Source organism: Linepithema humile, chromosome 5, assembly GCF_040581485.1.
Source record: "Linepithema humile isolate Giens D197 chromosome 5, Lhum_UNIL_v1.0, whole genome shotgun sequence".
Taxonomy (NCBI): domain Eukaryota; kingdom Metazoa; phylum Arthropoda; class Insecta; order Hymenoptera; family Formicidae; genus Linepithema; species Linepithema humile.
This window is the reverse complement of record NC_090132.1, coordinates 30,995,714-31,007,961: the sequence shown is the minus strand read 5'-3', so window position 1 is coordinate 31,007,961 and position 12,248 is coordinate 30,995,714. Positions and strand designations below refer to the sequence as shown.

General features: G+C 41.6%; 1 protein-coding gene across 21 annotated transcripts in view; it reads left to right on the top strand.

Moving 5' to 3' along the window:
• The window catches only part of mbl (muscleblind), a 363,403-nt gene that overhangs the window by 55,901 nt on the left and 295,254 nt on the right, over nucleotides 1–12,248 (top strand). The window lies entirely within an intron of this gene.

Below are 12,248 nucleotides of genomic sequence, written 5' to 3'. Positions count from 1 at the left end.
TAGTTGTACCAAACTAAATACAACATCTTAGTTATGTCAAACAAACAATTTTTTATACTGTATATTGTAATAAGCTGCTCTTCTTTTGCTTCCTTAAAGGAACTAAGCTTTTCTTATCTTTTTTTTATTTCCAGATTTCTGTGTTTTATGCAATTATTTACTGCGCAGTAAATTACCCGCGATATAGAGAACATTCATAATTTGCTTGGAGCACAGCCGTGCACTCCCGTGGATAGCTTTTCGGTGAGTGCTCGCTGCGCCAAAATGTTGAAAAAGGACCGGAACGCTATCGCGGGACCTTCATCTTGAATGCGGCAGAAAAATTGCGTTGTCCTTCGCCCAAAGTCGCTCGGCCGCGCTCTCGCGCAACACTGAGACCGTCCAATATATTCTCGTAACTGTGTTTAGCATAAGAGAGCACGGAAGACTATCGTGCGTTGCACAGCCGCTACCGTTGTACGGGCATTCGCGAAAAATTCGTTGAAAATTTCATCGGCGTCGCTACGGCGCCATTCGTTGCAACGGGCGTCGCTGCCGCCGCCGTCGCCGCTGCAGTGCCGGGGTGAGTCACAGCTGCAGTCGTCGACTGCACTGCACTACTTGGGGAGCAGCGACTCGGCGATATAGCGCGCACGAACGAACGGAACGTTTCGTGGGGGATTTAGGAGGTTTATGTCGCTGAGAGAAGATCGCGCGGAACTCTCCCGTATTCTGCTTTCCAGAATCTCCCTCGTTTATCCGCCAGTCTGCTGGACCACGGGCGAATGGGAAAGAGCCGCGGCGGGCGACTCGCGCGGTTATCTATTTTTAATGGCGCGTAATAACATCGAAAGAGAAAACATAGCTGCATTAACAGTAAATTGTGGCGAACTTTCGGCCTGCCAATAATTTGTTCCGGAGTCTGACAAATGCGGGGTCTCTTAGCTTCTAAATGGTCGGGCTGTCCCTTTTTAGTATATATTTATGTGCGAGATAACTTGGAATTTTCAGAAATGCAGCAAAATAAATTTCAAAAACTTTAGTCACTTAAATAATTACAACAAGTATAATAACACAAAATATATCTAAATGGAAAATTATATACATATTTTTGTATTAATTACCTACCTACATTTGCACGATCGCAAATGTATACGATGCTTTAAACTACCAATCTGCTGAACTGATGAATATATTATTTATTATTTTATTATTAAAGAAATTGGTGGAGGATTCTTCCGAAAAGAGGGACGTTTATTCCGGCCACGTACTTACAGGTTTGAAATTTATTTTCCTGTATTTCCCAAATTATTATCACAAATGTATCATCTTGCCGCGATCGTAAAACTTTGAAGTGCTGTCGTGGCAATGATATCGCGTTCTCACAGTGAAACCTAGTGTGTCTCTTTAAAAAATTCTTCTCGTAGGAAAAAAATATTTATACATTTTATTACTTTACGAGATACGCGCGTATATACCGGGTGTACTTGTTGTAAGCGTCTTTAACGCAATACGTGGCTATATTGTTGTCGGGCGCGAACCCGTAGTTATGGTTCCGACTGTACCTCTCTCCTCGATGATATAACGTGCGAACGAAACGCTTCGTCCGCGGGGGATTTAGAAGGTTTATGTCGCCCGGAGAAAGATCTATTGGAAGGTTATGTCGCCCAGAGAAGATCTATTAGAAGGTTATGTCGCCTAGAGAGGATCCTCTCCGCGTTCTTCCTTCTGGAAACTCGCTCTTATCTCGCGCCATGAGGAGGTGAGAAAGAAACGCAGTGAGGTGAATAGTGGTTAGAACAATGTTTTTATTGTAATAATGTCACCGCGCGCAATAAGTGGTACACTCGCGTTTTATGATCTAACAAAAGAAATTGACTCGGAAATTGGCAGCAAAAATAAATTTTCACGGATTTAGAATGAAATAGCTTCCGCGGGAATTCTAAGCCCTGCATTTAAGTGTGTATTCGCGCGTGTTATAGCTTTTTGTCATTTGTACAGATATTTGAAATTTAATCATTAAGACTACTTAATGTATTTTTTATTATCAATTAACTGAGCGATGAAACTTTCTTGGTATCTTTTTTTTTTTTTACGGTAATACGGCGACTTTAATATTACGTTGTGTCAACGTTGTTGCAACGTGATACATTTTGCAGCGGAAGTTGAGAAATTTGTGTCACCGTGAAAGACTTGCATCAGTTTCTCTTCCGTACATGTCCTTTCACATCGTTTCTAATTCATTTTACAGACTGAGAAAACACAGCAGGTTGAATCATACGTCACTCTTTTATGTCAGGTTGATTTATCTATTTATAATAACACTTAATAAGAGATCTATGCATCTATCTTCAATCGTAACGATTCTTCATCCCAGTTAAATGTACACGTGTTTCGTGCAGTTTCGAGTCAAGAACCGCGCGTCGATCTACCGGGTGTGCTCGGTCGTTTGTGACGATTCGAATCAAGTGGCGTGCGGCCGCGACACTTGTCGGGCTGGCGAAAGGCGAGATCGAGAGGCGTTTGTGTACATTAATCAATTGGTTTGCCCGGCGATAATGACAGTAATTGGAGCGGCAATTACCGGTGAACAGGTGATAACGCAATCCGTCCGACAATAATGCACTTGTCGACCGGTCACAACTATTTGTCGGAGAGTTTCCCTTTGCCGTCTCACCTATTGTCCCCGTAGTCACAGGCAGCTGAAGTTACGTCTCCAATTATTATCTCCCTCGCCGCGGTGCGTAATCCGTTAAATTGCGGCCGGCCATTCGTGTGCCGCGCGCCAGCGCAACGGTGCAAATTGTTCGCGTATTTGTTCGTCTAGCCAACTGAGAACGAATGGTTGCACTCGGTGCGTTTGAAGGACGCGGCGCAAAAGCAACTGGTTAAATGTCTTAGCTTACACTCGGAGTCTTTTTGTGGACGTAGCAAGTTTTCAAAATGAAAAAATTACGGAAATAACTGTTTTTTAAATAACAGTGTATCTATTTGGAAAAAACGGAATCACGGAAAAATACTTTTATATTATTTTTTAGAACAATAACTTTATAAGCATATATTAATGCATTAAAAAAGTTTATGAGAGAGGTGCAAAATGGAAAATTTTTTCTTTAGTTTGTAAGATATTTTCCGTGATGTAATGCTCCTCTCGCATAAAGCTTCAAATTATCGAGAAATTGATACTATCAAATGCATCAGATTTGTTGGGAGAAGAATACACACGGTCATCTCGAAAGCGTTAACGATGTCGACGGTTGAGTATTTCGTATAATCATAAAGTTAGTTGCCGCGATGGCCCGCATTGTGGTCGGATGCGATAGTTTGAAATAGTGAAAGTTTTCGAGCGCCGGAATGGTATACGATTGCCAGCAACCGGGTCCCTCGAAGAGATAATGGATTATGCAAGCGTGTCGATAAATTTTTATTTTCTACGAGTGCAGAAAACAAGACGGCGGAGGGGGGGGGGATGAGAAATCGCTTGAACTCGAGGGTGTAATCTATGTAACTCGTTGCTACATGTCGAGCAGTACATGTGTAAATTGAGCGAGCAAAATGCATGGTAACGGCCCCCGGAGCCACCGCATTTTCCGGAAACTTTTAATCAACAACGTTGTAACGGGAAACTTCGCAGACTGTTTATGAAATCGTTGAACTGTGAGGCACTTGAAGGCATCAAATGGACTCGCAGTTGCGGCAAGCACGAGATTAGACTTGCATTTTAATCATGTGGACGATCACCGCTGCGAAATCTAATTTTTGACAATTTGAAATGACCGACAGTTTTTCAAGTTTAATTCACAAAGGTGCAATGTTGAAAACAATTATAGTCTCGAAAGTATAACTTAATTATTATTAGAATTATAATATTCTAAAAAGGAGAAGGAATTAAATTTTTTAATTTTGAATTCATATCTCTTTCGCAATAGTTTGTTGATTGAAATTATATCGCCTTCGGTCACTGCGAAGGATGCCAGACTGCCGAAAGTGCGGAGTGCTTCCACGAACACCCTGTATTACCGCAGACGTCGCGGACCCGTGAGGAAACCGGTCTCAGGGGCTCTCTCGAAGTCGTCGACTCGTGACCTTCGAAGCGCTAAGCAGCGGCGAATGCTGCCATGCAGTTACTATGCAATATCGTGCTGCCCCCTCGTACATTGCCCACGAATCCGTCGCCTCTTGCCCGGTCTATTTCCAACAACATCAAGATCGATTTTCTTGCCGTCGAAGGCTATGCAGGATAGAATCGAGCGATACCGACAAACTTTTAAAAATGATACTGGGAGTTGAAAACAAGAGTTTTGAGATAAAAAATTTATGTATAGAAATGCTTCTTTTTCGCCGAAAGTCTGTTGAAGTTGAAGCATACGATGGAAGGGAATGCAATAAACATATCACTTTCTATCAATTTACAATTTCTACATCTTTAACGCATAATACGTGCACGAAATGGCAATCGCCACTTTCAACGTACAAGATTATATTTTATTACGTCCATTACAACTTTATTATTATTCGGTTCCATCCTGTATAATTGGATGATGTCACGCGCGAATCATGACGTTAACATTGTGCAAAGTGTGGTCCCGTGATTAATGTGACTCACCGTGGCGATACGTAACAGCGTCGAAAGAAACCGAGGCTCTCTTTCGACGTGGGAGGGTTAATGAGACAGAGTTATTAACACATTGAATGCGGGTGTGTCTGCTAATTATATATGCAAAATTCTAGGCTACTCTATATATTCAGAGCACATAATTTAGCAGCAAATATCGAAAGGGTCGATAATTTTTAATATTGTGAAGAACTAACGTAGCGAAATGAATATAAATGAATAGATTTCAGAATTCCGAAACTTATTTCACACGTAGAAATGTTTTCATCTCATACGTACCACAAGAAACTCGCGCGTTTAATAGAAAACTATCGACGGAAAGAACGATTAACCAGCAATCTTTCCGTCATGATCGCCATTTGATCGTTCAAGTCGAACCTTTGGTACGGTGTTAAATGGTAGAAAAGAAACTCAGCGAGCGTTCTACAGGCTAGTCTTTGAGATTAATGGGAGGCAGTCGATACGATTCTTCAAGACGGTGGTGAGCGTGGAAAAGTACGCCATACGGTTTCGTCATAGGAGAAAGGACTTTTTTCGCGATGGACTTTGGCGGCCGGCACCGGACCAGGCTCGGCAGAAACGAGACGGATATTTTTCGCGATGGCCATCGCCGGTCTCGCGGCACGGATCCGGTGGGAGGACCGGTTTTACAGTGGCTTAAATCCTGTTATACCCCGCGCCGTCGTAAGCCGCGCGCTTGCTTTCACGGACGAGTGGCGGTGGTAGCGGCGACAGCGACTGTGCACAGCCACGCTGTTGTTTTTCCCTGCGCGCGTCTCTCTCTTTCTCTCTCTCTCTATATCCTCTTTACGATTTTTATTTCCTTGCTATTTTTTCTCCTCCGTTTTTTTTTCCTTCCTTTCCAGTCTCCCTTGCTTTCCGCTCTCCTATCGATAGCGCGCACGCCGCGAATATGCGCCATGTCGGGGAAGCTTATCCAGAAAATAAGTCGTCATCGTCGTCGCGGACGTGGTTGTATCGGCACATCGTAAAGACGGTGAAAGGGACACGAGATCGTTCGGGAACGTTGAGAATTTTTCCCGTCGTCGATAACGACCCATTGTCCATCTGGACTGGGGTTCTGAGAAAGGAGCGAGATCGAGCGGTTTTACGAGCGGTACGCATCGTGCGATTAAACAGCTCTCAGCTGTGAGTTTCTGTTAGTTCACTTTTCTCGACAGGTGCATACGAAGAAGATTATATCGTTGCCCTAAAAAGTCAGAAGGTTTAGGAAATTATCCTTCTTCACGTGTTCACCTGCCACTTTGAACGCAAAACTCATAATTCGCGCGTTGTGATTTATATATTGTACTTTTATATTTTTAATTTCGTCCTTTATTAGCTTGATATTTCGTTTTGATTAATTTTGCCTTCATGTATTAGTACATATGTTACTCGAAGAGTGAAGGACATTTTCCTTTTTGATTGAAAATTGCATTTAATTATTTAAAAACTGCTCAATAACTATTCCCTCTACATTTCATTAACTTTTACATTTTTCAATTTTATTAAATCATGTAAATTAAGTGATTAGACGTTAAACGAATAGATCAAACTTTAAACGCGGAAGAAAATAAATATAACTTTTTCCGAGTATCGCCGCGAGTATGCGCGCAGCATTACAACGTGTAACGCTATTATCCGGACGATATCTCTCAGCTGTACGTCCAACATATCCGAGCGAATCGCATGAAAATTTCGTCGTTCTCCCTTAAATGCTCCCCAACGTTCCAGCAAGGTTTAACTACGATCGTTTGCTTCCGAAAATACCTCGTTTACTGCGGGCAAAACGGCGATTGTAAATCTCGCTGGCGCTGCTTGGGAAACTCGACGATGAATGTAAGTAAGTACGGCGAATCGCGTTCAACTCCTCGATCTTGCTGGCGTATGTATTGTCCGAGATTAGTATCGAGATGTCGATACTAATTTTTGATTAACAATTAAGCATATTGACGATTTAAGCTTCAGAGTTGTTGGAAAACAACAAAGTTTTATATAATCTCATTTATATAATGTTATATTGCAGTCACGGGATTGAAAAATTGTGTTTTACACAATAGCGATTGCAATTGATCGCGATATCGCGAAATTCTTTGATCATGCTGTTTAACGTTATATTCCGATCCGCGATTGCAATCTATCGTCGGACTCGAGCTTTACGTTGTGCACGCGATATTTTCTCGCGCATATTCAGTGGCGGAATTGCTTCGGGTGCAGCGGTGATAGGATGAGCGCGTTCGGAAGTGGGAAGGATTAAGAGCGAGGTACGAGGAGAGAGAACTACGTAGGGGCCGAGGTCGTCGTAGTGTAGGCGGAGGTTAATGGGTTTCGAGGACAACGACGTGTTATACCGTGAGATCTCGCGCTCCATCCGTTAAAAATGATGGAGGCTGCCTTTGTTGAGCTCGAGAATTTACGAGGATTTCTTTTCACAGTGACACATCGAATGTTGAATTTAAATGGTCGTCTGTGGAAAGCGGAGGAAAGCACTCGTAGCTTTTCGGCGCGTAATAAGGAGACGCTCGATACTTTTGATACGTCGCGATCCGAAAATTACAAAAGAAACGACGAGACGTAGTCTTGCCACAAAATATTGTACGTCAAAAGAATCACGCTGCGATAAAACTTGCAAGAATATCTAATGTCGAGTACCGTGACGCCGGTTATCCACGATAAACAACTATACAACGTGCGATAAAACGATCGGAAAATGAAAGTTTGCGTGTACAAGAGAGCTAGTCTCAGCGCTGGCCTTCCCAATTTTAGAGAGGTTGTCGACCCGACCATATTTCCAAATCGGATTTCAGCATCACCCGGAGAACACCCGGCGGCTGTAAGAGAGCGGAAATACCGTCCGTCGGAAGTAGGCCATGTCGGGAAATTAAAAGAATTTGCCGGTAGTTTGCACGCGGCTGGAGAACGTTGTTTCCGCTGTGTCGTGATGAATTGCACCAATAATATACCGGGCATTTTCAAATATCGATAGTCTTTGGATATTTTAGAATCAATCACTCAATCAAAGGCACTTGACCGGCATTTATGTAAGCTGTTGTGGGTAACAGTGAGCAAATAGTGAGCAAAACCAATATTGTGTTGAGTGATATATTTTTAAGTACATAAAACGCGCAATTATTTGATACGTGATAATTTTACGTTTTTTCCTTCATCACATTTCTCTTTATGATTGTAGAGAAAAGCACTATGATAAAATTGTTGAATTTTCCATTGAGCAATTTTATAAACGTTTTTGTTTCTCGAAATGAGGAAAATATGTGCTTCTTCCATTCGACGGTTCATATATTAGCAACGTTATCGCACCCGAACCGTTGCGCATTAATTACACTTCTTATGCATCTTTTATCGCTTGTGGCTTGTCAGTCATAAATGCGTTGTGTAAACTGAGGTACAATAGTTCCAAGAAGTTGTTATTCTTGTTATATAAAGACACTTGTTTAATATTTTTCTATGCGTTTTTTCTTTTAACGGAATGCGAATAGTTTTATAAAAACGGATCTTTTTTGCAAAATGTTTTGAAATTGTTATTATTAGATTGATCGATATAGATAATTATTAATATTTTTATCAGTGATCTATATTTATTTTTTACTTAAAAGAATATATTTTTCTTTTTTGCATTCCAATACTTGGAAGATGTCGATTGTTGATTTGTAAATCATTATTTTGTAGATCAGATTGTGAAAATGTGAATGGCTCCACTTTAATCATTGCTCTAATCGAGAATCGCATGCTTCGTTCGAAAACACATAACTCACACAAGTGCAATTAAATTCGCGAAATGACCTATCTGTGCCAACGCGTCACGTCACGATCCTGCACTTTGTGGCAGCGATGTTTAAAGAGCGCTATTGTTCCTGCAGCTGTTTGCAGGTATTTGGATTAAAATTGCTGTCTGCGAAATATAAGCTTCCGCGAAGCAAGCCGGCGCCCGCGCGTTTCGTTGTAGATCGCTGAAGCGCGGTGCCAGTCTAAATATGTGCACGCTCCGTTTACATCGGGCCGTTTGTGCCCTGTCGTGCGATTTTAACGTCGCTTCCCCAAGAAATCAGTGACGCAACTGCCGCCAGCTTCCGCCGTACCAACGCGCTCCGATTTTACGATTCTATGCTTCCGCGCATCGATTTTCTTATTTACAATAACGAAATGCTTTATTGAACTTCTTAAAATAGGAAACTTAATTTTTCATACTCCACATTCTATTGTAATGTTAAGAATGTAAAACAATCTCGATGTATCAAATCTCGTTTGAAATGCAGAAGCATCAAAAATGCTATGAATAACAATTTTGCGGTATCAGACTTACAGCTATATACAATAGTTATCTCTATTTTTATGATTAAAAGTTGAACTAGTCAGAGCACATTTATGCAATTTTTATTGCAATTTAAAAAAAAATTATATTTTTTGTAATTGAAAACTCAAACCTTTTTTTTCTTTTTTTCGTGAAAGTTGTAAAATATATTATCGAACCATCTTTTCTCGGAAATTATTTAGCAAAGATTTAGAGGATTTTTAGTAGGTTTAGTAGGTTTACATATCGCGATTAAGCTTGGTCGAACTTAAGATCTCTGAGGCCGGTAATGTCGTTGGCGCCATGCTACCAAGCTCATTTATCACCAAAATCCAATATGATTAATACGCCGTGCGCGCGATGCGTCTATTGGTTCGTCGCGGCAGATGGATCGGTATCTAATCTATCACTATCGTGAGTCATAGTGCTCTCTAGGTGCACATTGATCGGACGTACAGCAGCTGCTGTAAACAATTCGGCAGCGTGTGTCCACGCCGCAGGACAAATGACTCGCGCCGCAAATAAAAGTTCTATCATTAAATGGGATTGGCAATTTTTGTCGAAACCGCGCGCGTTCGATGACTTACCAAACTATTAATTCATTACGCCGATCCCGCCAAAAAAGCCATATTCCCTTTTATCGAAGTTCGCATCTATCAAAATCCAAGTCGATTACCGGCACAGGTGCAACGAATGGTTATTGAATGTTCTCGACATGGTAGCCATCAGCGATCGATGACCATCGGGATGTGCACGTTTAGGATATAAAGTGCGCATTATTGCTTTCGGCTACAAAATATCATATTTCAAGGAACGTTTAGAGTTACGAATAATTTATACGATATGACTCGTATACATGTGTGTGCGAACAGGATGTGCTTTGCAAATCTCTGTATTTTATCTAACTCGTTAGGTCATATTAGAAAATGTCGTAAATCATGAAAAATATGCAAATTTATCGCTAATCCTGCTTGATTACTCCAAGTTTGGCCTCATTACATTGTTTTTTTAATAGTTAATTATTCAACACTTTATCGCAGGCTATTGATATAATTAATATCTAAGACATTTGCGTAAATTATCGGACAATTTAACAATTAATCTCGAAGCCAGCTTAATTATTTCATATGCATCTTATTTATGACGTTTTTCATGCTTCAATTGTTAATTGATCGATACACGATCGCAGGCTGTTGCTTATCCGTGTCATAGTCCTCGGAATATGCTTGGGTGGTCCTCGCTGGTCAGTGAGAATCGAACGAATGCGCACGGCGCGAGACGTACATGCAGCTCGCTCGGGTGCAGCGATTCTCTTCACGCATGTACGTGTCGATCGTTAAAGAGCAATACTCGGCTTCCCACGCCGAGCTCAACGGTAGCAATGAGCGACGGGAGGCAACGGCGGCGACGCTGTGTCGTCCCTCGCATCCATTTTCCGCTTCCTCTTTCACCGTACGAGCATCCCAATGCGATTTTCCGCTGATGGCATCTGCCTTTGCGACGACGCTCACGGCCCTTTAACGATCATCGGGCCTTATTTGATATTCAGAATAGTCATCGGTCTTGAGTCTCGGCACAGAGAATGCTTGTTGGCATCTTTTCAAGAGTGATATCACGATTATCTTGTGTAGAGAGAAACTTTCTTTATATACTATTTGATGATAAGCATTAAAGAGTAAACCAGTTTTGTTTCGTAATGTGATAACTGTAGCTTGTGCAATTTAATATAGAAATATGATCGAACTCTCAATAACCATAAATCTTATCTATCTTAACGGCAGTTGTTTATTCGGCGTTAGCTTATCATTAACATTCATTAACAGTTACGGCATTTGCTGTACATGTTACAATTGTTACGTCATTTTGTGCACAGTTCGGTTTTTGCAACAAATATTTATAATACGCTTTGTTAGTTTCTAATGCAATCATCACTAGGTAGTAGAGCAGCGATGCGATATTTCAGTCAAATAGCCACGCATCGCCTATAGGTTCTTTTTTTTAGACGTTACTTTCTTTTTTTTTTTTTTTTCATTTTCTTTCCGCCTTTTATTTAAGTTCCACCGAGGTGTACTTACTACTTAACTTCGCAACTACCGTTAACGTCGGCTAACGATTATCGACCCCCGATATCGGTACCCGCATTACCACCAATTCGTACCTACGTGTACGTGCTATGTATTGCTCCCCTGGAATTGAGCTTTAACGTCGTTTACAAACTACTATAATATATGCTTGGCCGAAACTTTGCGCAAAACTGCCGTTGCGTTTCTTAATTATCCGCTGACGTCATTTGCCTTTCCGCAGTCGCGTACAATCGCGATTATGTTGTTAAAGTACTTCCAATGTGTTTCTCGAATTTCAGATAAATAGCGAAAGTTTGTCACGAAATTATTAGAAACGTGCAATTACAGTCATAATTTGATAATTGTAATTATGTGCATTGAAAATAACTGGATGATGAAAATGATTGAAACAAATATTACAGAATTACCGAAAACACCATTGATACTCGTAAATAAATATGCGAGGAAAATAATGTAACGAATAATTGATAAAATATATGAAAAAAGCCTTTTTTCAATAGTGAAAATGTCTTTATCGTTGTTTGACGATGTCGAGCTCAACTTGCGAACTGAAGCTTGCCGATTCGACTCGAGCATTACACGATTTCCGTTATTTCGGTTGGGTTGGAAATAATAAGGACGGTGGTGTTCTCCGGAGTCTTGCTTAAGAACAAATAAGACAGTGAAACAGATCGACGCAAAGAGGAACGCGACGAGTGGAAGGGTTGATCGCAGGAACACCTGCTCTCCAGCCATTCGGAGCCAGCGTTTTCCCCGTCGTCTCATCTCCCTACCTACCCAGCGCCGAGCAAATGATTTGATTAGAGAACAATGGCTTTCCATTAACAACCCCTCTCCCCAAGCCTGTACCGGCTCATCGTACTGTCTGTCAGCTGACTAAAGCCCCCGCAGAGTCGACGCTCTCTGACGCCGCGCGGCAATGGCCGCCGTCACCGCCGTTGCTGCTGCGAAATTGTTTGAAAATTCAACCGGTGTTTCCACGGCTGTGTTTCCGCGGCTCGGTCAAAAGCTCGACGACCGTAAATAAATATTCCGGCGAATAAGCTTTTGTGCGTAACCACGGCGCGCCGATGCCACAGCTCGACGTTGCGTGTTGCATCGTCCACGCTGCGCGACGTTCGTACACCTCTGCGTGTGGTGGCTATCGCACGTTTATAGGTGTTTCATACTAGAGCTCGACGTTTACATTGGCGTTGAAAACGAATTATCCGCGAATTCGTTATTCCTCCGGTTTGTCGAATAGCTGCTCGAATAGGATGCA